Source organism: Camellia sinensis, chromosome 12, assembly GCF_055761805.1.
Source record: "Camellia sinensis isolate YWXY chromosome 12, ASM5576180v1, whole genome shotgun sequence".
Classification (NCBI taxonomy): Eukaryota; Viridiplantae; Streptophyta; class Magnoliopsida; order Ericales; family Theaceae; genus Camellia; species Camellia sinensis.
In genome coordinates, this window is record NC_138972.1 from 46,737,700 (window position 1) to 46,744,181 (window position 6,482).

A 6,482-nucleotide genomic window follows, 5' to 3' on the forward strand; every position below is an offset into this window, starting at 1 on the left:
GCATAATTGAACTAGCACTCCGAGAAAAAGCTAGGATCACTCTAGGCGATATCCAATTCTGCTATAACATGTGTGACCTTAAGTCTGAAAAAGGCTACATATACTACCTTAAGCCCAGATCCACCACTTTCAAACTAATAGCTGACCTCCCAGATTCCAACAAGGGTATTGGAGATGATTACTTCATCGTCTCGGGCAACTGGGAGTTTACACCTGATGACGACCTCCATCTCTATCCTTTGAGCCGAACAATTTTTAAAGAGGGTGATGGTAAGACTTAGTCATTGTACTGAAATTCCATTTTGGTTGAGGCTTGCCAATTTATTCATCTCTACTAATGTCTGCTCTTTGTTTTCTGAAGTTCTTCCTCAGCCAGCAAAGAGATTTCGGCAGTCATACGTCCTCAGCCGAGATCCAAAGAAGCTCTTGGATCTCCTTGTGCAAAGGCACAAGGCCCCTTTTTTATTGAACTACATACCAACATACAAGTCGGCCCTGCCTGACGTTTCACGTCGAAGCAAGACCTCTCATTCTGCCCCAACTCCTCCAACAACTTCATCTCCAAGGCCATATCAGGCCTCAACCTCTGACCCAATTGAGCAACCATCTACTTCTACCCCTCAACTAATTCCTCCATCTCAGCGCCAACGCCAATGCCAACGCCGAGATTCTGAGGCATCGGCTTACGATCTAGCCAATCCCCTAATTACCTTTCCAGCAATACACTTCAGCACCAGAGTAACAATTGCTTCAACTGCCGATGAAATGGGCCGAAAACCAGCCATCGTTAAGGATCTTCTTGCTAATATTCCCAGGGTTATGATAGTGCAATCCTCATCTTCTCCATCTCAAACAAAACCAAAGTCGAAAATAGTGAAGAAGGCCAAGGCTAAGGCCACAGTGACTCAGATTCACTCTGAGGACACCGTGCCAATCTCAAAATTAGCCGAGGTCGAGAAGAGCACTACCTGTAGGTCAAGTAGAGCACTACCTCTGCCGAAAAGAGGCCATCTGAGGAGGCAACACCTGATGTCCCCCCATCGAAGAAGCCGAGGTCAGATTGCTTAGAGGGTAGCAATAGTTTCCCTCGCAATATGATCTGAGCGCCCGAAGTCATGGTAGGGGACAAACCCTTGACAGCCAGCGACAACGCGATTAATGACATCGAGATCGGTGCCATCCTATCAACGGCCATGCTCCTACTCGAGGATATGAATCATATGGCCGACCTCCATGTATATGAAAACTTCGGCTTTATGATGTAGCACTCAGTCTTGGTAAGCCTCTTTATTTACTTTTTTACAATCTTTCAATACTTAGTTAATTTTTACTAATCTATTTTACTTCTTGCAGGGTATCTAGCATGTGCATTCGTACGCGGTCAAGACCAAGATGACATGAAAGGAGTTGGCAGGGAAGACTAAGGAAGTTGCCAAACTTCTCTCCCCACTCAATCACGCCGAAAGCCAACAATCGAGCTCTGTTAGATCAAGCCAAGGTGTAGACACCTCATTTTTGACCGTCCTCAAGACTTGGACGTCACCGCTTGAACACTCGGTGATCATCCATGTTTGCGTTCGTCTTGAGTTCCCAGAGGTGTCGGCTGCACGCCTCGCCTCAGAATCTCTCGACTCGACTGCTTTGTGTCTGGTTTTGCACCAAGAGCTTGTGGATGCGTTCCTGAGGATAGGGGGGAGCTTGTCGACCAAGTCTCCTGCCTACCAGCCACCTAGATTTTCAATCGGCCAAATGTGATGGTCGGCCGGCCAATTTGACTGCCGGTCGGCCACTTTGATGGCCGGCCGGCCAAATATGGTTTTCAACAGATATTTCTGCAGACAGCTAGCAGCTGTCATTCCAGGCCATACCCCAGCCCATGCTTGGACGTTGGAGCTCTGAGGAGCTGCAGACTGATATATCTCTATATCAATCAAGCTTTTTAAAAAGAAAAGAGAGACAATGAGAGGAAAAAGAGAGATACAACTTGGAGAAAGAAATTTTCCTCTCTCCCTAAAAATTCTCAGCTCTCTTTCCCTATCTCTCTCTCCCAAACCCTTCAAATCCTAAGGTTCTTGCACCATTTCCCCCACACCTCATAGCACAAGGCTTCCATCCTTCATTCCAGCACTTTGGGATTGTTTTGGAGAGGTTAAAGGCTCAGAAATGTGGTCCAAGAGCTGCTGGTTCATTGGTTTTCAAGGGTAAGTCCTCTTCTCCTCTTTTCTCGCCTTATTTTGCTTTGTATCTAAGCCATACTTGCTAGATTTTTTGTGCTCCGACCCAAACTGTAAATAATCATATTTTGAGCCCCTTTTCATGTTTGATCAAGGACCTCCTACTGTTTGAGGTCTCCTACTGCCACTTGCCTCTTTATCTCTCTTTTAGGCCAATTTTTGCATAGTATTTTAGGCTTATTTGTGAGCTGTTTTGGACTTTTCCATAAACTGTGAAATAACTTGTCTTGAGCCCCTCTTCAACGTTGTTGAAAGTCTCTCCTCTGTTTGAGGCCTCCTTCTATCACTTGTCTCTTTACCCCTCTTTTAGGCCTTTTCTTGCATGATAGTTTGGCCTTATTTGTGATTATTTTCGCGGCTTGATGTAAACTGTTAAGTGCCTTTTTTTGAGCCCCTCTTCAACTTTGTTGAAGGGATATTTGCCATTCGGGTCCAGCTTCTGCCCCTTTGTGTTTAATCTCTCTTTTAGGGCCATTTTTGCATGATTGATTAGGCCTATTTGTGTTCATTTTTGAGACTTGTTATAAATTGGAAATATGCATGTATTGGGACTGTATTGCATCTGTCTTCATGCCTCATGATCAAATAATGCATGCTTTGTATAGCTGTAAGTCATTCTATGTGCCTAATTTCGAATTTCGGAGTTCATTCCATGCATCGGATGCTATTTTTCCATGTTTTGGGGCTGTTTGGCATCATACTTCAGTGTTGAAATTTTCATGTTCACATGCCATGTTTCATCATTTTCCATACTTAGTTAGAGTTGCGTGTCGTGTCTTAGGATCGGTCCATGCATTGGACATGTTTGTGTGCATTTCGGTTGCCTCATTTCCGTCTTATTGGCCACTGATGTGAGTGTGGCTGAGGTCCACTCACATTGGTATAAGTCCTTCCTGTATTCTGTATGCCATGTTTCAATGCGTTGTGCATGTTATGTTGTTAGCATTGTGTGTGCCATGTAGTTGCATTGCATGTTCGTATGTTTATTTGCATGCTTAGGTCGCATGTGCATCGTTGTGCATTCTCTTGCCTCTTGATCAACCATGATAGGGGTTGGGGCCCTTTGATGTGTTTTGCGTTTACATTTCATTTGATATCGAAGTTGCACACTTGGCTCTTGGGCCATCATGTATCGAAGTACGTGATTGATGGCCCGAGGGTCGAAGGCCATGCTCCCTTGAGTCCATTGCATGATAGGGAGAATGGCCATGCATACATTGCTTTGAATTTCCTTGCCATGCACTGTCTGCCCTCTGCTGCTGTCAAAAACAGGTTCTGCAGGAATATTTGGCCGGCCGGCCACCTATACTGCCGACCGGCTATTTATTATTTTCCGATGGATCCAAAAATGGCTGATAACCATCCGGACATGGCCGGTGAAAATTCCACTTGGTCGGTGATGCTCCCCAGTGTCCAGAGAGTGCACCTTGGGAGTTGCACAATTTTCGGAGGAGTAAGGCAGTGTAAACAGAGGCAACATTGGCATGGTACGGATTTTCGGGCAAGATGAGTCAAGCATGCATCGTCCACGCATTTGGAGGCGGGGGCTGTGGCCACTTTAATTCTGCGTTTAATTTGTTAATTAATTAGAAATTCTGTAATAATTAATTTAGTATTATTTATTCGGACTGTAATATTTATTCGGACCCTCTGCGCGAGGGCAATGTTGTAATAAGTGTGCGTGACTGTGTGTATGTCTTCCAACCCCACGTCTTTCTTCCCTTTTATTTACCCGCTTATGATGGTAGACTAGGGCATATTTAAATTAGCATACCTTATGCTATGCATGCATGCATTCATACATTTGTCTTGTATGCACCGGGCTCGGCGCATCATTCTAACTGCATTTGTATTTCAATTCCAAATTGAATACGTGTAAGTTGTAGCATTTCACATGTCATTGTAGATTAGCCGAGCCTATCTTAGTTGCATTCTGCATGTGTTGCATTAGCCATCTTAACATGAACTAGGATCATGCATATGATTACTAACTAGTTTTTGTTTTGGCTCGGAGTACTCGGTAAGCATTTATGCTTTAGCATACCGCATGCGTGTGAGTGTTGCCATAACATCATGATTACCATGAGGCTAGCTGCTTATGTGATATAACTGCTTGAATGCCTGTGGATGGAGGTTGAATTACCTAAATTGAAAAAATGCATTAAAACTGTGAGTTTTAAGCCCACTAGATAGTGGCAAAACCATCTTTTCTAAAGCCCACTTGAGGGTGGCAAAACCTACATTTCAGCCTACTTGTGAGTAGCAAACCATTTTCAAAACAAGCATAAAATGTTTTGTTCCAATTTAGGCAATTTGGTCTATACTTGTTTGTTGTGCGCATAACATAGTAATTCTAGGCTAATAACCAGAATAAGAACACATAACGTTTTTAAAAACGGATATCACGGTTAATAGAGGCCGATCTTCGGATCGAGCGAGAGGGGGTGCTCATAGCTGACCTTCCCCAATCGTACCCAAGCTCCCGAGCCGAGGCAACTTTGGTGATGACGGACACATGGCTTTTGGCACCGAGTCAGGGTTTCCTAAATTCCCCCATAAAAAATATTTAGGTGGCGACTCTGTATCTGGCAAAGCAGTCCATGTTTGGCACTTCTTTTCTAAAAATCTATTTTCCAAAACGATTTGCCGGATTTGGACTCTTTGGTTCAGATTAAGAACCGTGACACAAATTGAGTCCGAACTGTAGCACGAAGGCCTCACGCGGGTGCGTCTACACAAGGCTTCCAAAGCTACTCAGAATCAAGCCGAGAAAAAAGATAAAATGGTGGATGTTGAAGTTATAGCCTCCAAAGCCGATGTTGAGGCTGCCAAAGCCAGAGCAGTTGAGCTAGAGGCCAAACTCCAAGAGGCCCTTGACTTAAAGGATGCCGAGGTCAATGCGGCCGATGAGAAGGCTTTTGAGGAAGGGCAAGCCACTGTCCGAGATCAATACAAAGAGCAAGTCAACCTAGCTTGCAACCGAGGTTATTACCTCAGCTGGATGACGGGGCTCAACAAGATGTCTGTCCCAATGGACTCCCTACTCCATTTTATTGACTAACTCCAAGTGCCTTTCCCTCCGGCTCCACAAGAATTCGATGATGACGTTGAGGAAGATGACGCCGAAGAGGAGGCTGCGAAGGAAGACGAGGTTGCGGTTGGGACCAAGTCCCCTACTCTAAATGAGCAAGTCCTTGACTTGACTCAAGATGAGGAGGACGAGGTCTCCAAGAGTGCCTCTCCCATGAAAGCCATGTCAGAAGCCAAGGTACAGACAGCCGAGAAGGGCCTCAACCAAACTCTTCTCGAGATCGATGTCGAGATCGAGGCAGAGGGGACTGTTGAGAAGCTTTCTCAGCTATCTGCTGAGGTCGATACACCGCTAATCGCTGAAGCAGAGCGATCCACTTAGAATCTCTTCCTCTTTTTGTACTATGTATTTCTTCTTTTGTAGTTGTTGCAACCTTTATGTTTGGACAATGTTAAGTTTCAATCTGGCCAATGTGCCTTCTTTTTGTATCAGAACAAGTTGTCTTTTGCCAGGCCGAAGTGCCTTATGAACAAGTTCCATCTTCTGAATGCAAGCCTTATATTTTCTTCTAAGTGTTGAATTCTTCTCTTCATATTTGTTTATTGTTTTTTTTTTTTTTTTTTTTTTTTTTTTTTTTTTTTTTTTTTTTTTACGCATGCTTCTATACTTAGAATATTGTTTGAATTTCTTCAAAGCATACTTTAACTGTATAATAACTTTGGGGTAAAACACCTCGGATATAGATCTTGAATGTTTGCCTCGACCAACAATTGGGATATCTCGGCTAACACTTAAAAAAATTAAAATATTTTTACAAGTGTTGTTCATTCAAGCATTGCCTTTTTTACCTCCATATGATATCTTCTATTAAGAATTCACCATTTCCAAGCTTTGACAATCTGATTGATCACTTCGGGTAATATATATCTCGGATATTTTATTCATAATTACCTCGGCAAACTGCAACCTGCAAATTTCTTTGAAATTTCAATAAGTGTTTAAGCCCATTTCAACTTGTAAATTTTTCAAAAAATTTCAACAAGTCCCAAGCTCTTGCTTCCGAGTTTATTTATCATTCTCCAGCTCCCTGCCCCCTAATATGAATGTAAGTTCCATTTATGTTCACATTAAGCACATGTCTACGGTCTTTTGCCGAAGTCAAATTCAAACAAAGACTAGCCGAGGTGTTTCAACCTTGGTTCCTCTGTTAATCTAAC